Source organism: Protopterus annectens, chromosome 8.part1, assembly GCF_019279795.1.
Source record: "Protopterus annectens isolate FY-2018-M chromosome 8.part1, PAN1.0, whole genome shotgun sequence".
Lineage (NCBI taxonomy): Eukaryota > Metazoa > Chordata > Ceratodontiformes > Protopteridae > Protopterus > Protopterus annectens.
In genome coordinates, this window is record NC_056742.1 from 223,420,717 (window position 1) to 223,440,032 (window position 19,316).

Consider the following 19,316-nt stretch of genomic DNA (forward strand, 5'->3'; position numbering starts at 1 on the left):
AGCTAGTTAGGCTTATGGGGCGATAGTTTCCAGGATCCGTTGAGACACCACCTTTATGGAGAGGGACCACTGTTGCTGTACGCCACTCTTTGGGCACATATCCTGTAGTAAGGCTGAGATTGAACAGTAGTTTTATGTTTGGGTTTAGCTCTTCTTGGAGTTCATGTAGGACGCAGCCCGGGACACCATCTGGTCCCATTGATGCTGTGTTTTTTGCTTTGGAGAGGGCGGCTCCCACCTGAGCATCTGAGATGTCAGGGGGGCAACACTCTGCTGGGATAGATATTTGCCCTTTTGGTGGGGAGGGGGGGGGGGAGAAGTTTGTGCTGAACCTGTCAGCTAGGATGTTGGCAATGTCTGTGGGTTCGGTGTATTTTTTGTCATTTTGGACTAATTCTGCGCATATCTGGGAATTACCACTGAGGTTCCTAACATAACTAAAGAAAGCCTTGTGATTATCCTTAGTGTCCTGTGCAATTTTTCTCTCGAAGCTGGCCTTAGAGAATGTTATGTGTGCCCATAGTTTTTTGCTAATACTGATCAGTGATGCCTTCCCTTTTTGGGATTTTGCTCTATCATTTAGTAGCTTCCTCCTTCTATTGTATAGTTTGTTTATGGCTGGGGTCCACCAGACAGGACGTCTGCCTTTGGAGGATTGGTTCTTGGTTTTATTTGGGATCGCATGATCCATGCATTCCTGAAGGTGTTCATAGAATGCGTTTATAAAGGATTCTGCGGTCTCGGCCATATTTTCCACAGGCCCGGGGCTTTGAAGGATTCCACCTCAGTTTTGAAGAGTGTGAAATTTGCTTTAGAGAAGTTTTTCACTGTGGTTTTCTGGGCAGGGGGTGGGGTCAGGATGTGAATATCCAGTGAGATTAGTTTATGGTCTGATCTTACCAGTGAGGGATACACTTCTGGTCTGGAGCATAGAGTCCCCATGTTGGTGATGATCAGGTCCAGTATGTTTTCCCCTCTTGTGGGAGTGGTAACAAGTTGTTCCATAGCATTTGAGTTTATAAATTCTAGGAACCTTTGGGCTAGGGTGTTGGAGCTAGAGTAATGCTCCCAGTCTATGTTTGGGTAGTTGAAGTCACCCAATATAATGGTGTTTGGAGAGACCTTCATATTTTCCAGTGTTCTCAGGAAGGCTGAGTGGGGTTCCTGGGTTTGGGAGGGTGGTCTGTAGCAGGCTATAAACTGGAAGGCAGTTTTACCCACTGTTAGTTGCACATGGATAGTCTCTGATGCTTCGTGCTTTGCCACCAACCTGGAGGTGTGGATATCTTTGATGAATATCAATACTCCCCCTCCTTTTGTGGTTCGGTCCAAGTTTTGGGGCTGAAAAGCATGGTATGAGGTATAACCTGGTAGTGCTGGGGTGCTCTCGGGAGCCCTGAACCAGGTTTCTGTTACTGCACAGATATCAATGTTCTCCATGCTACAGAGAGTTTCGAGTGCATGCATCTTGAGGTTTAGACTTCTGGCGTTGAGTAGCATTACTCTTAGTTTCTTATCCCTTGTGATACCTATGGAGGTGGGTTTGTCTTTTGAGCCTTGCCTAAAAAAGGCACTATGGGGGTAGCAAGAGCCTTTGCCAATATCCGAAATCCCAGGGGTGACAGGTGCAAGCCATCCCTAGCGAAGCATCGTGGCTTGTCGAGCATATCATCCCAAGCTGACAGGCATTGGATCCCCTTTGAATGACACCAGTACTTAAGCCAATTGTTGAAATTGATCATCTTGTCTTCATATTGTGGCATCATTCTTGGTGAGGGTAAGATGCTACTCAAGGTCAGGGTCATACCGGCCTGGGCTACATGCTCAGAGAGCTCCTTTATGTCTCTTTTCATGTAGTCCAGGGAGGTACGTCTCAGGACATTCACACCAGCATGGACAATGACTGAGTCATATTTGTACTTGCCTTGGAGTGACCTGAGTGCTTGTGTTATGTGGCGGATCCTAGCACCCGACAGGCTGCTCACCGTGACCCTCTCCTTGTTCAGCCTGGTGAGCGGGACGTCAGTGTGCCTGATGATAGAGTCACCTATTACAAGTGTATCAGGTGTGTTGTTTAGTCTTAAGGGCTGTGACTGTTTGGCACACTGGCTTTGTGAGATATGTGTTGCACGTGTTTTGTTTTGGGGTAGCGGCTGCTTGCGTGTCTGCTTTGGAGGTCTCTGCTGCTTCGGCAGATCTTTATTTAGAGCCTCTGAGTATGTTTTTGTGTGATTATGTGTTTGGTTTGCTGTCGTGGTAGGTCTATGTGAAACTGGAATTGTAGTGATTGTGGTTTCCTTCTCCTCCTGACTGGTTATGCCAGTACTGAGTTGAGAGAGCTTAGCCTCCAGTTTGGCTATATGGTTGCATCTCTCACATGTGTTGGAATTTGTTGGGAGGAGGAGAGGGTTGTCTGTGTACATGAGGCAGTTGTAACATTGCCTCAAGATTCCCAGATTCACCAGCTGGACCGGAGAGGAGATTGACAACTGACCTTTGGACATGCTAGAATAATATTGGGAATTCCTTAATAATTGAAAACCAGGGCCACTGGGGAGTGAGGGTGTAGTGCTTTTAATTTTTAGTGCTGATTTATATAATTGCTTTAGTGAGCAAGTGCCAGGTAACTTAAGTGCAATGTGTTACAGGTAACTTAAATGCAAAAACGACAAACAGTAACTTTCTTTCAAGTGAAACAAGGAAATAAGTACAGTAAGCAATGCAGATATCACTAGTGATCCACAGAAGCACTGGGAAGCCGCGTATTAGGTGGAATTAGCGTTCCAGGGAAATAACAAGCAAACAAACAACAAGCATATAAACAAAGCTAGATTCAGCAGGCCTGGATCTAGTCTATGCTACAGCAAACAAGGTGCACCAATTTCAGTAAGATACAGTTCAAATATTTAGGCACTATAAACCTTTAACCAGAAATTCCCAGCTCAGAAGGGCAGAGTCCAGCCTCTTATCCCACAAGAGTGCAGACCACAAACCTTCTTAATGTAAAATAACTGGCCTGAAGCCCAAGTGCTTAAACCAGAACAAATACACTTTAAGAATAACAGACACTGGGCTCTCAGTCAGCAGTTCCCAACTTAGAAGGATGAAAGCTACCTGTCCTGCCACCACAGTGCATGCCACAAACCTTCCTAATGTAAAACAACTGGTCTGAAGCACAAGTGCTTAATCCAAAAGACTTAGAATGATAACTAGACTTTAATCAAGTTACTACCAAGCAGTAATAAATACAATTGAATACTTTAGAGAATGCCTGGATTAGTGCTCAAGTTACACAAACAAAGCTAGATCCAGCAGGCCCGAATCCAGTCTATGCCACAGCAAACAAGGCGCACCAACTTCAGTAAGAAGCAGTTCAGATATGCATGCACTATAAGCCTTCAACCAGAAATTCCCAGCTCAGAAGGGCAGAGTCCAGCCTCTCCTCCCACAAGAGTGCAGACCACGAACCCTCTTAATGTAAAATAACTGGCCTGAAAGCCCAAGTGCTTAAACCAGAATTAATACACTTTTAGAATAACAGACACTGAGCCCTCAATCAGCAGTTCCCAACCTAGAAGGATGTAAGCTACCTGTTCTGCCACTACAGTGCAGACCACAAACCCTCTCAGTGCAAAACAACTGGTCCGAAGCCCAAGTGTTTAAACCAAAAGGCTTAGAATGAGTTACACCAAGCAGTAATAAATACAATGGAATACTTTTAAGATGATGCAAAAGTAAAAAAATGTAGGTAGAAACACAAGTACAGTAAAGGCAGATTAAATTTTTTTTTTTTTTTTTTTTTTCTGAACAAGTGCTGAGATCAAAGAAACAGATTTGAGTGCTGAAACTAGAAAACTGGCTAGTTACAAGAAAAAAAAAACTAAGCTAGAAGGCTTCCCTCCAACACAGAAGGGCTTGGGGGCTCAGAAGCCTACAAATAGTCTATACCACTTAACAGGAAAGGCAGGAAACAAGCTTAATTTTTTTTTTTTGTTATCTGTAACATCACCAAATCTTAATTTCTACATATTTGTAGAATTTGTTCTTCTGATCAAACATTTGAATTTCAGCAGAGGGACTTAATTAGTAGATTGTGGATGCAATAAGGATCACATCCTCAAAATTAGTCAGTTGGCTTCTAGTCAGGACAGGTCCTCATTGTTAAAATACCACCAAAGGAATCAGGTGACTAATAATAAGGCTATCAGGTTCATTATTTTTTTATTTTTGCAAAATATGTGATTTTATTGATTAAATACAGAGATAATGGTAAATGTTGCTTTCAGATGATAAACAGTGTGATACTTTGATGCCCAGATGCCTCTTTACATTTCGTAAGGGCAAAACATTGGGTGGCCTTTTCAACTAGTGTGGTCTCCTTTAAGGCCCCTGAGCCAGTGGTAAACATTACTCAAACCGCTGAATCACTTACAAATGCCTTCTACCAGCACCTACAGGACTGCATGGATCAGGCAATCCCAAACAAAACTAAGACTCTTTGTACCAAAGGCAAGCGTCCAGTCTGGTGGACCCCAGCCATAAACAAGCTCTACAACAAAAGGAGGAAGCTACTACAAGATAGAGCAAAATCCTTCAAAGGTAAGACACCTTTGATCATTATAAGTAAAAAACTAAGAGCTCTCATAAAATCATCCAAGTCAAATTTTGAGAGACAAATCGCCAAGGATTCAAAAGACAATCATAAGGCCTTCTTTAGCTATGTTAGAAACCTAGGAGGAAACTCCCAGATATGCTCAGAATTAGTTCAAAATGATGTGAAGATTACTGAACCTACACACATTGCCAACATACTGGCTGACAGGTTCAGTGCAAACTTCTCCCCCCCCTCCCCCCCAAAAGGAGAGATATCTATACCAGAGGATTGTAGCCCCCCAAACATCTCCAACGCCCAGGTGAGAACTGCTCTCTCCAAAGCAAAAAACACAGCATCCATGGGACTGGATGGTGTCCCCGGCTGTGTGCTCTATGAACTCAATGAGGAATTAAACCCGCAGTTAGGACAGCTGTTTCATCTTAGCCTCACCTCAGGATACGCACCAAGGAGTGGCGCACGGCGACTGTGGTCCCACTTCACAAGGCGGTGCCTCCACCGACCCTGGAAATTACCGTCCCATTAGCTTGACAAGCCTTATCTGCAAAGCCATGGAGAGGATCATAATGGAACTCATAAATAAAGACATAGGGAACTTGCAGACTTTGGATCCAACCCAGTTTGGCTTTGTCAAAGGCAGATCATGCCTTTTAAACTTGGTTGACTTTTTTGAGACAGTCACCAAGGCCATTGATGAGGGAAAGGCAGTCTATACAGCCTACCTTGACCTGGCAAAGGCCTTCGACACAATACCCCACTCAGGTATCATCAAAAAACTCATCAGCTTGAATGTAAACCCATACATCACAAGATGGGTTGCAAACTGGCTAAGTGACAGAACCCACAGGGTCAGAGTTGCTGGAGCCATGTCAGACTCAAAGCCTGTCACAAGTGGTGTCCCACAGGGCTCAGTCCTGGGTCCACTTTTGTTCGGCATCTACTTTTCTGAAGTACAAGCAAACACAGGAGGGTTATGGCTGACAAAGTTTGCAGATGACTGCAAACTGGGCGCCATAGTCGAAAACACATCTGACACAGATATCCTTCAGAAGGGCCTCACAGAAACGGATAACTGGTGCCAGAGCCATGGCCTAAAGTTAAATGCCAAGAAATGCATAGTCATACCCTTCGGGAAAAACAAGGTTACCCCTAGCTACCATATAGGTGGCAATCCATTGAGCACAGAAGAATTCATCAGGGATCTGGGGACCCAGGTTGACAGTAGCCTTTCGTTTGACACTCATGTTGCTAAAGTAGTTAGGAAAACCTTCTACATTGCCCACGTGATCATGAAGGGATTCACATCTAGATCAAGGGAGGTCATCGCCCCCCTGTACTCATCACTCATTAGACCTATGATTGAGTACAATGCCCCATTCGGAATGTATCTGACCAGACACCTGCAGCAGCTGGAAAGGCCCCAAAAGTTCCTCACCAAAAGGATAAAGGGTCTCAAAAATATGTCTTATGCTGCCCGACTGAAAGAACTCCAGCTCTATTCATTCTCATACCGCTTGCTCAGAGGTGACCTGTGCCTGACATATAAGGCCATGTCAAACCCTGATTTGATGAATATGCTTCACCTCAAAAAATCTAGATCCCTCAGAACCACAAGGGCGGGAGACTTAAACCTTGACACGGTTATTAATAGAACATGCTGGAGGGACAGATTCATCACCCAGAGACTCCCTATGCTGTGGAACAAAATCTCGGTACATGTGAGGCAAAGCACCTCGCTGGCCTTGTTCAAGAGGAATCTTGACCAATGGATGGGGGGTCGCAGATATACCCCAGGGATTACTTCAGTGTCACTGCTTGACAGAGGCACAGCAAAATAATAGGCATAGTTTTATTCAAACTAAAGGGGTGGTGAAAGCCAAATAACTATGGGCTAGGCTTATAAATGCCCTTGGGCAGATAGCCTAGTATGAACCTATGAACCTATGAACCTATTATAAACATAAAAATTAAATTTACAAGGGGCATTCACAACAGTTTATGATTGATAGTGGGGTACTGGTGGGTTATATTCCCTGTGGTCATTGTTCTTTTTGTAAACATGTATTAAAAGGTAAACAATGCACTAAAAAATACACCCAAAGTGCATGATATCCACGTATTGGCAAATTGTAGTACTGGCTGGGTTATTTATTTAACCACATGTACCTGCTCTGCCTTTTATGTGGGACAAACTTCTCGTCCTTTAAGAATGCGAATTTCAGAACAACTTAGTGATATAAAAAATAAACAAATGTCCAATGCCCTTTCTAAACACTCTATTAAACATCCTACTGCACAATTCATGTTTGTTATCATTGATAAGGTTGTGGGGGACAGGATAAATAAAGCAGGTCGACATAATATATTAAATCAAAAAGAAAATAGCTGGATTATTAGACTGGGTATTTTATTTCCACCAGGTCTTAATGAGCATTTCTAATTAGCCAATCATGATGAGAATTGGGAGGTCAGATGTTTATATAATAGTTTTGATTTACTTTGCATTCACTGAGGAAGGCTTTTGGGCCAAAACCAGTTTGGATCTGGACTGTAATTGTATTGTGCTGCATTTTTATGCAGTTTATATGCAGTCTTTAATTTGGGCTGTTATGCATTAAAAATTATTTTTGATTCCACTTTTGCTGTGCTGGCCATTTTTTCTGTTCCACTTCCAATCAATGCAAACACCCAAGTGGAGGGATTCCTCTCAGCAAAATGAACTTCCAAACTCACGTACAACAAATCTTAATGGAGACAACACTGTTTAGCACTGAAAACACTTAACTGGCTTGACCTCTCCTATACTCAACTCACCTTAACCTATAAAATTTTCCATAGCCCATCTACCTGCACAGCAATTATACCCCTACTTCAATACAATCTTCCAAATTATCCCCTTCAGTCAAATAATAAACAAATTCTTACCATCTACAAACCACAGAGGGCTGCTGGAGGCAGGCTCTATTCCAATAGGGTAGCGAGACCTTGAAATAAAATTCTTATATCAGTCAGGTCTGGCACACACCTTCATCTTTTCAAATCATTACTAAAAAACTTCCTCTTTGCCTACTGGTTCTGTCCCTGTTCCTTCTCTGGGGTATAGCTTTCTAACACTCTTCATTAACTTTCTTATACCTCCCATTAAAGCACAAAATCACTTAATCTGCTTATCCCCTTCAAATATCTCATGTTATTGTACTTTTTAAACTACTATACCTGAAGAAATTTTATCCTGGAATTTCCTGATAGTATGAATTCAGCTACTGAAAAGCCCTTTTATGAAAACAAGCGTTCACCTAAAAATTTAGAATGTTATAAATAGACCATTTTGTTATCATTTGTTGCTAAGATTATAGAAAACCAAGTATTACAGGAATTGTCATGGGGTAAAGTATAACATTCTTCAGTGTGCTTATCATTAAACTAGTTTTGCAATACTTTATGTAATACCTTCCTTTAAGGTAATGGAATCAATGCATTCAAAGAAGAACAGTCAACGTGATGTTGCAAACATAGATTCCAGTGATGTGTTTGACTCTTACTTCTCCGCTCTTCAAAAATGAACTGATTAAGGCAGGCATATCTTCATAAAGAGTGAACTGAAGAGGGGAAGGGCCATCAGGTAGGAGTTAACAAGTTGAAACAGATGGTAACACAGTAAGCTGATGGGCCAAGGACAGGGCATTTTCCGTAAGAATTCCTTGTAGGTTTTTCACTTATTTAGGACACAGGTGATGGATGTGGATATTCCTCAGGAGTTTTCTTTTACTATTTTTACATTAATGACTTTAAAAGTGGTAAAATGATGCCAAGTGAGGAGGGCCACATAATTTGCAGCTTTACTTAAACTGCACAATGTTTAATAACATCATTATTATTATGAATATGACTAGGCAAATTTCCCTTGAATGGGCTATATTTTTAAAGGTGCTACTCTATATTGAATAAAGAAATTGAGACTGTTGATACCTAACTAGATCCAGGTACAAAAGGGGAAATGAAGCCAAGCTAACAGATGCATATATAAATAACTTGTTGAAGGATTGTTAAAAACTGACCAAATATATCAGAAGAATAAGCAACTCTTTTGAAAACCAACATTACGAAAGCCACAATTTTCAAAAAATATCAAAATACTTGAGTGTATTCAAATAAAATTTATGAAGTTAAAGACGTTGTCATTTTGGATTATTGGAGGTTATTATATCATCTGGGGTTTTATTTATTTATTTTATTTTACATTTGTTGACCGCGATAGTCCAACTGGATACATGTCCATTTTCAGTGGAGGCCCAGGGAGAAAAGCTCCAAAGGTAATTACAAAAGCAAACATGACAAAAATACACATTTAGCAAAGTTTACAGACTCAATTGAGACATTTGAGTTATACAATCTAACAAATGTATGGTACAGAACACTTAAAATAACAGATTGAATAGTATTAGTACACAAGTATTTCTAAAGATTTAGTCAGGTTTAGAGCAAGAAAATAGCCAATGCGATTTAAAATACTGCTTGAGACTTTTCTTAAATTGGGTTGGGGAGGTCTCTAGAATGATGTCAGCAGGCAGAGAGTTCCAAGTTTTACCAACAGAATTGGCAAACAGAGAGTCTCCGGCAACGTTTTTGGATTTAACAGTTTCACTAAAGCATCATCTTAGATTTAATCTTATTCATGTCTATAAAGCAGTATAAGATTACTTTTATTTGGGACTGTCTCATGCTATGTAAATGAGCAATATACAAAATATTAAACCACTATGATATGTGAAAACAGACAACAGAACAGTTAACTGGTTCACCAAAAGGCTTATGAGTCGCTGGAATGCCTGTCCTGTATAGATTAGAGATGGTGATAGAATTCGCACTTTTAAGAAAGTTATAGGGTAACAGTTTAGCAAAACGTGCTTTGCTTATAGGCAAGAGGAATATGTTTTTTTGCCCAAGTTTGTGCTATAGTATCACACTGTGTCGAGACAGAAAAATGAAATAAAATCATTCTGTAGTACTTGTGTCTTCTAGCTTATTACACCTGCAAATTAATTTCAAATAAACTCGTTTTTTACTACTATTCTTTTTCATTTACCTATTAGTTTCTATTTCCATCTTACAATACGTTAGATGACAGATTATACTTTGGTTATGTTCAGATCTGTGAGTGGTGCTGCTCATATTTTTAATTTCTGAACTTTAGTATAGTGTAGTAAAATATATTTGAGATGAGCATTTACTCATCCATACAGTTATTTTTCAATACCTTACTGTATTAATTAACCATTCTTATAAAACCACATTATACTGCACACTTTAACATCTTTAGCTGAACATAACTGATCTTTTATTAAATCAAGACAATAGCAAATATACACACTGGCCTATTGCCATCTCCATCCAAGCCAAATGCAGGCTGTAAAGCACTGATGAAAATGTCTATGTGAGATATGTAGCCCGAGTAAATTGTTTTTTTTTTTTTCAGTTATTGCTATCCTAGATTAACATGAGTGTATCTGGAGGTCATTCTTTCAACTCTAGGAAATTCACTGAAGAAATATTCAGATTACTTCTGTAATGAGATACGCTAACTGTATTGCATAATATAATGCCATCACTGGCAGTAACATAACATAACTTTTATTTTAGTCATGGGCATTCAGGGTTACTTGAGTGCATGTGCATACATATCATTTGGTGGTTAAATGCTCATTATAGGGAGACCAGCATGTGCAGGTTTCATTTTTAATGTAGAAATAATTTACTTCCACGAGACATTTTGTGACACCAGAAATATCCTATGTATAACTGGACCAAAAACAGACTATACATATAGTGAACTATCAAGTTCCAGTTAGCTTGAGTTCACCATGTTATTAGTGATGAAAACAACTTACTATAAAATACTGTATAACAAAGGAAAAGCAAATGTAAACATTTGGACTAACTAATGGTGCTTAATATATATCCCAACAACATCTATGAAATTCAGAGAAAATAAGAAATACTGCATACATTTTTGTGTTCTGATGGTGTTGGTTTCAAACACGTATTATTTTTAATGTCAGTATCTTAATCCCAAAGAATCTCCATTTTTACTTGACAAACAGTGACATTGTTCCCTGATACCTTCTTGATAGGCTGCTGATAGCATTCAAAGAGGGTCTCTATCACAGCAATGAAAATTCCTTTCATCGTATGGCTTTTAAACCAAAAATGATATTACTAGAACTTAATTTTGTGGGGGGCTGCACCTCCCATCCCCCGCTAAATATATATATATATATATATATATATATATATATATATATATATATATATATATATATTTATATATATACACACACCAAATCCGAGATCGCACTACACTGTACTGCAATCTCACAAAAGGGAGTTCTATTAACGGCATTTCCACTGTAAAAGCCATTCGATGAAACAACCTTTTGATCCAGTGTCATATACCCTTCAAAGATGTCCAACAAATCACCTGAATGTGTGAATACGAAGATATATATGATACAACCTGTCTTCATATTACATACTTTAAAAATACCAACAAATGTATTTATTTTTTGTTATTTGGGTAAAACTAGTATGCCTCTTTAAAAGGAAGCATAGTCTGGATTAAATGATTTCCTCAAATTGACACTCATGGCAAATGCAGACTATGGAAACCAAAATTGGCAGAGAGGATGAAGGTGATTGCCTTCACTAACTAGGCTAAACTACCAGATCGGGTATTTTTATTGACAGACATGAGATACTCTCATGATTTGATAGTAAACATTCTGGAAGGAACTGAAGTAGGAAGACTTGTACTTTTGGACCGTGATCATTCCTATTAAAACAACTTTCAAGGAAGACGTTGACTCTTACTTTGATTTTCCTATAGTTTACTCCTCTAGCAACCCAGACAAGGAAATATGCTATTCTGTGCAGATAGAAACATGTTGGCCCTGTCATAAGATATAATACAGACAAAGTTAGCTGAAAAAACTCTGGTGGTATCACTTATCATATAAGTCTGTATGGCAAAACGTGTTAGATAGAATGTATAAAAACATATTGCATTGTACTGCATATGATGCACTACTGAAGTTTCAGCAATACGATATTCAGGTTACTGTCCATAAATTAAACTGTTGTTGAGCATGTTATTAGGCTCAGAGCTGTCATCCACTAGTAAGAATTGTATAGTATATTCATATTTTAAGAGAAAATAGTGGAGCATTGGCTATGTTGAATTTATTCATCTTTGTTCAAAATGTGGTGTTTGTTTATTTTCTGCCTTAATTCAAGATTTGTATTAAACATGGTGTGAACTTGAATTCTTCTTTCTCTGGGTTTTCCCCTGCAGAACCCATGAGGATGTGATTAGTCTATTAGTTTCTTTAGTACCCTTGAACCAGTATTGTGATGCCCACACCCCACATAAAACTGACCTCTTCTGGGTTATACAATTTATGTGGAAGGAATCAAAATGAATGAATTAGAAATAAAATAAATTTGCCCTCTGTAATGAGGACCTCATGCTTAAATTTATATTTTAGAATGTCTAAACGTATTGTTCACTAGCAGAGCATTTTCTTTGCCTTGATGATGTAAACCAACATGACATCACTGCATAAATGTACGTTATGCAATACCTCATGACTGTGTGGACAGTGCTTGGCATATGGTTTGGTAATGAAGACAAAACCAGACGTGGGTGAGCTCAGCTTTACCCACATTCAGCCATGTCCTATTGTGACTAATCAATTCCAGTAATGGTGTATAATATTTTTTGTTCCCTCATATTTTTCATCACTACATTACTAAGAAAGTAGTTCTCCCCAAAATAAACAATGAAGTGATTAACACATAATATAGCAAAGGTCATTGTGGTAAGGGGTTAATCTAGGTTTGATTACTGAAATGATCTCTTGAGAGCAGAGTATTTAGACACTATAGCACTTGCATTCTAAAGTAAGGATTTTGTCACACCCCATCCCCACCCATCCACCCACCTGGCCTCCACAAAGTGATGATCATAGTAAACCTTTGAGTTGTTGTATCTCTGGCCATCCAACATCTACATTGTCACCACAATGCTATTATGTCATAGAACACCTGGCATTCAAAGAAAGTCATGTTATCCAACCCAGCATTCTAATAGTGATGTTTTTTAATGTGCGTTTCTCTATCTATCTCTTTTTTTAACTGATTTTATTGCAGTTTGGTGGTCAGAAATAAAGTTTGCCAGGTAAGCTTATTTGTCCATATATACCTGCCTGTTTTTCTTCAGTTGAGTTGTTAAGCTAAGTTTAGTGTGCTGAATTTAAATGTGTGTGTGAGTGTGTGTGTGTGTGTGTGTGTGTGTGTGTGTGTGTGGGGGGGTAATTAGGACTCAGAAGGGTGGTGACAGGAAGTCAGGCATGGAGTGGAAGAGGGAGGTTATTTATTGGCTGATTTGATGGGGGGGGGTGTCTGGCCTCTTTGGCATGGGCATTTGTTGCATGCCTGACCATCCTTCTCTCCCTTCATTGCATCTAGTTGGGCATTAGGATGGGTGAGTAAGAGAGGGTCAGTTGTTTCAAGAATCCCTCTTCTGTCCACCCTTTATTCCATTTTTTTACTATCGCTGGAATTAGTACTGGTACACTGCTCCAAAGAAATGGGATTTGGTTGACCTACATGATGCAGTGTAATGGGCACGGTGTTTACCTTAATGTCAAGAGGTACAGAGTTTGTTTAAACAAAGGGCAACTGGACAGGTTTAAAATGGACCACTAGGATGGCTAGCTTAGTACTTACCTATGAACGTATTTATTCTGCTTGTAGTATCCATTTTTTGGTGAGCATTCGCTATGCTGTCAAATAACTGTTGTTATTACTTTTTTATGTTATTGGTTTGCTTGATTAGGACTGTATTGGATGCAAGTTTGTTTAGTCAGTAAACAAGCGCAATAGCTTTATCGTTGTGCTATTTGATGTCTGGGCAGCAGTCATGTACAACTCTTGGTTTGTTTCTATAGGCTGCATTAAAAACAGTAATCTTCCAGTTTGACATTCCCATTTAACAAACTTTTTAGAAATTCGTGAGCATCCCTGGAAGTGCTATATTCATTACTTGTTCCACATGGTACTACTTATCCTTTGTAGTTCTGTTCCTTTGACAGGTGATTGTGTTAAGTCCTGCACAGTTTACAATAAGCACACTGTCTGCTTTTGACAAATCAGAATGTATGGTTTTGTCAAATCAGAATGTATGGTTTTGAATGCAAATATGCTTTTACTGCACAGTGAATGAGACATTTCAAGATGTCATGCTGAAATGCAATGAATTTTCTCAGGTTAGAAAGTTTGCAGCTAGAAAAACTTGTATTGTTACCTAGCAGAAAAAAACAATAGCATAGCCAGGATGAGGCAAGAGGTACAACAGCCCCTAACACAAAGTGTTTGGGGGAGGGGGTTGATCAACTGATCCCGATCTCTCATTAATATAATACTGTCTTTTTAAAGCCAGTATTGCATTTGCAGTCAAACCTAAGTGCTGTAGCACTCCATGTGTGGTCTAAACTGTAACAACTGCTTGCTACATTGTCACAAACAGTTTGATACAGTTTAAAAGAAGATTTTTATTTTTTTTTATTTTTACTTTAAATAAATTATCGTGTGTTAAAGGAGGGATGGGAGCAGGGCATAGAAAAAGGATCTGAATGACTGGGGCTGGATGGAGGAAGGGCATAGAATCATAGGGTCATAGGAGGTTACTAGGTTAACAGACCCAGGGCCCATACAAGCCTAGCTAAGTTTAACCCATGTTCCCTAGGGTGTCTGGTTCAAGCAGACACAGAAATCAGCACCTATTGCCGCTGTTCAAGATGGACACAGGTGGAATCCCTGGAGTGAATTTCCAGTTATCCATCCAATTGTTCAAATTGTGCTTAAATAGAACCAACAAGGGGCTTTGTTTAACATGAATAGGAAGCTTGTTCCAAAAGTGGGGCAACCTCTGTGAAACAAATCTGTCCCTCCAGCAAGTTCTGTTGATATCACATACCAGGCTATTGTCCTTTGAGCAAGTGACCCATGTGCCATTTGACTTGTGAATGTGCAGCATGTCCATTAAAGCTTGGTCAGAGATCACTCTGTATGCAAGGCATAGGTCACCTCTAATCAGTCTGTACGAGACAGAGTAAAGTGACAATGATTTCAATCTGTTCATATGAGACAGATCTTGAAGACCCTGCATTTTTTTTGTAAGGAACCTTTGTGTTCTCACACAGGATAAACCATGCAACTAACCCAGTAACTAAAGGCTCTCCTCCGTATACAGCAAACAATAGCAGTTATATACTCTCCAAACTTCCTGGATAACAACAATAATCCAATATAACTGCTATTGTTTGCTGTATACAGAGGAGAGCCTTTATTGTTATTGGGTTAGTTGCATGGTTTATCCTGTATGAGTTGCTGTTCTACATTTGGTTACCGACCTTTGTGTTCTCTCCAATTGCTGATTATAACCTCTTTTTTTCTGGAGGCAGTGCCCTTACTTATGAGATGAGCAATATAAAATGCCCTTCTTACCACTGGAGGCAATTCCCTTACTTATGAGAAGAGCAATATAAAATGCCCTTCTTACCACTGTGGAGACATGGCAATCGAAGTTAAGGTTGCTGCCAACCTGTGTGCCCAAATCTCTCCCCACTGACTGAGTGTTTAGGGTATTGCTATTGATGTGGTAGTTTGCAGGAATATCACCCTTCCTAAAGAGTATTAAGTTTAAGACCATGATTTTGGATAAGACCTTCTTGCTCCCAGTTTTCAGTCATCAACAAACTTTGTCAGCCACAGTCTTTTAGTTTTGGCCTGTTCATTGCAGAAGTAGATTCCAAACAGTGTTCAGTGCCAGAACTGATCCTTGTGGATCACCACTGGTCAGAAGTCTGCAGGAGGAGGTGGAGTGCCCTATTTTGTCCATATGAGCTCTATCAGTGAACCAGTATGCCCACCTGACAATATATGATTTGATAACCAGCTGGGTGAATTTATCAATGATGCCTGAGTGGGGGATTGTGTCAAAGGCCTTAGCTAAGTCTAGGTAGGCTGTATGCACAGATATGCCATTGTCTAGGGCTTTGATGACTGCTTCAAAGAAGTCCACCAAATTTAATAGGCATGATCTCCCCTTGACAAAGCCAAACTGGGTGGGCTCAAGATTTCCTATATCTTTGTTAATAAGGTCCATGATGATTTGTTCCCTGGTCTTGCAGATAAGACTGGTTAGGCTAATGGGTCTGTAGTTCCTGGGGTCCATGGATGCACCCCCTGTGAAAAGGGATGATCATAACTGTTTTCCATTCTGCTGGGATGAAGACAGTGCTTAGGCTGTGACTGAAAAGTGTGCCAACGATGATGCTAATTTCTGTTTTAATCCATGTAGAACACAGCCTGGGATGTTGTCTAGTCCCATAGAGACTGTGCTTTTGTCCTTGGAGAGGGTATTTAAGACCTGCTCCTTGGAGATACTAGGTGAGGGATGGGTGTTAGGGATTCTTTGGGGTATATGTGACAGGGAGAGGAAGTGAAGTTTTCACTGAACCTGTCAGCCAGCACGTTTGCTATATCCACAGGTTTCTATATATGTAGTACCATTAACTATGAGTTCAGCATAAATCTGGGCCTTACCTTTGAGGTTATGGATGTAACTAAAGAACACTTTGTGGTTATCCTTAATTAGGGAAGCTAATCTGGATTCATAGTTAGCTTTAGAGGACTTCACTAGGAGTCTTATTTGCTTGTTTAAGTTGAGGAGGGAGTGTTTCCAGTGTTGAGACCATTCCTTCCTACTCCTAGATAGCTATTTCTTTTTCCTATTGTAAAGCCTATTAATAGTAGTTGCCCACCAGGCAGGTTTTTGGCCCTTGCAGATCTTGCTTTGGTTCTATCAGGTATGGCAGAGTCAGTATAATTGTACAGGTGCTTGTGTAAAGCATTGGTGTATAATTCAGCATAGGTGTCTCTTCCATTAGTGGGGGGGGGGGTTATGAAGACATTTATGCTGTCACGTAAGAGGTTGTAATTGGCCTCGGAGAAGTTTTTTTAGTCTAGTTGTTGCTAGTGGGGGTTCTTCTGTTATAGTTACTTCTAGCGAGACTGATCTGTGGTCAGATCTCACGAGGGATGGCCACATACTGGGGCTGGTGCAACAGTGGGAAAGTGAGTTAGAACACTTATAATTTTCCCAGTCTATGGATGGGTAATTAAAGTCACCAAAAACCAGGGTGTTTGGTTGTATCTTGACTGATTCAAGTAGATCCAAGTAGGCTGAGTGGATGTCCTGATTCATGGAGGGACTCCTATACCTGGCAGTGACTTGAAGAGGGGTCTTACCTACAGTCCATTGCACCTGAAATAATCCAAGGGAATTGTATTGTTTAACCAATCTAGAGGTGTATTTATCTTTAATGAATATTGATACACCACTTCCTTTAGTTCTCCTGCCTTCAGTTTGTGTTCTGAACATGTGGAAGGAAATGTAACCTGGTACAGCTGCATCTGGTCACCTGGTCATCTGGTCAGTGTGCCAGTAGAAAGAATGTTGATTTTTTTTCTTTTGTGCTGGGGGTGGTGGTGATGCATCAATCTAACTGTAATAAGCCAGCTACTTACTGGTTCATAGCTAAGTTGTTAGCATACAAATGCCTGAAATAACTGTCTGATTCAAAGTAAGATAAGCTGTGTACTATTTAAATTTGTATGAAATCTGCTGCTCTGAGTAAGGTCATTCCAATGGTTCTTCTGATATTAAATTTATACAGGGTGTATGGCTAATAAAATGTCTATTTCATGAAATAGATGAAAGCATTTAACCTTTTTTACAATAAAGTTTCCTTTGAGTCTTTTTGCCATCTGGTCATTGATTCTTGTGAGTTTGCTTCAGATTCACTTACAGAGTTGTAAGTTTGTTTACAGTATGATACATAAAGGGTTCAAGAAAATATAAGAGGTGGCAATAATGACCTTGTTGGAAATGTACAAGTATAGCTGGATTAAATTCCGTTGAGCTGATAAAATGTGTGCTATCTTAAAACACTTTTAAAATTTAAATATGTACATCTACGAACTTGATACTGAAGTGATAAACTTATTAAATACTAACAGAATTTGAAGTGACAACTCTATCACATTTTAAATGATAGAGAGCAGACTATCATATTGTATTTTTTAGTAAACGTTACACAGAGATAGTAGATACAGTGTGGTATTCATAGTTTACTAGTCCATGGAACCGCAGGGGCAATAAGTGACTAACCGTATATATAAATCAGCTAAGCACAAAGTGTTGATTACAGGAAATTGCAGCCTTGCAAATAAATGCCCACATGAGATCTGAAAATTCTTATTGTCCTGTGCTGGGTTCAATTAAATCTAGGTATAAGCAGAAGAAGCTCTATGTTTGTGGATGCCATTACAGTTGCACCTATAAGAGATATGCACGCTTCTGCTATGGTTTAATTTATAAATCAAAGTGTGTCTGAGCCAAAATGTCATAATAAATGTGTAAATCAGACCCTTCTTATGCCAGTTTTTTTTTTTCAGCCTGGCTGTGTTCACACCAACAGAACATGTAAAACACCACTGAATTAAAATAATTTTTTCAGTATCAGGGACAAGCAGAAATAACTTGAAAAAGGCAGGAATCATTGTAATGAATTCCCAATTGTTGTACGGTATGCTTACTTTAAAGGTAAACATCTATTTTAATGCTTTTCATTACTTATGAATGACTTATATGGGAAATGTATAAAGTGCCATTTTTACTGCGGCCTACATGTATCAGAGTGCTTATTGCTTACAAATGAATAGGCAAAAGTGAAAGTGAATTCAAATAATAAATGAAATACATTACCCTACTTACTAGCACGCATGCATCCAAAGCAAACACATACATGCATATTTACTATTACTGCAGCATAGAACAACACAACACATACAGTATGAAGAGAACATAGGAAACACAAGTCAAATCTAGTGCTGCAAGGTGTATGTCTGATACAGATCCATTGTCCACATTTACTAAACCTTGCACAATGTTTTATTAAACTTTAGAGCATGATGCAACAGCAGGGACAAGGAGAAAGACACAGGGGATGCAGCTTTAGTCACGAGGAGAATTACATCCTTAAAGATGCTTTGAGGACATATGGGAAACACCTTCTTGGTGGTGGGTTCACGACAATCAGAAAGAGAGAGAGAGAGCTTAGGTTTTGGCTCAGTTATTGACTGGCAGTACTGCTATACATGAGAAGTAGGGGGTGTTGTGTATGACAGTTTTCAAAATCAGCAACAGGAGGGACTTACTTACAAATCAATCCAGGTACACATAAGTCTGCTGCAGCACTTCCTTACTGAATATGAAGAAAACATATCAGAGAATACCAAAAGGAAAAAAAAAACAACAAAAGCAGGTCTCATAATAAAACTCCACCACCTGCTTCCTCACATCGAAATCCTTACACAAGTAGCATAGGTCACTTGCCTCTGAACTCTGACAAATGCTACAAAAGACATCATTTCTATTGCTGATATAGGAAATCTGCATATGTGACAAACATTGCCGGTATCTCATCTATCTTTGCTGTTAAGCATGGGAAATAGATTTTCCACATACTCATTTATGTCTCATTATTTCTTCAGTTACCAAAATTTTCTCAGGATACTTAAA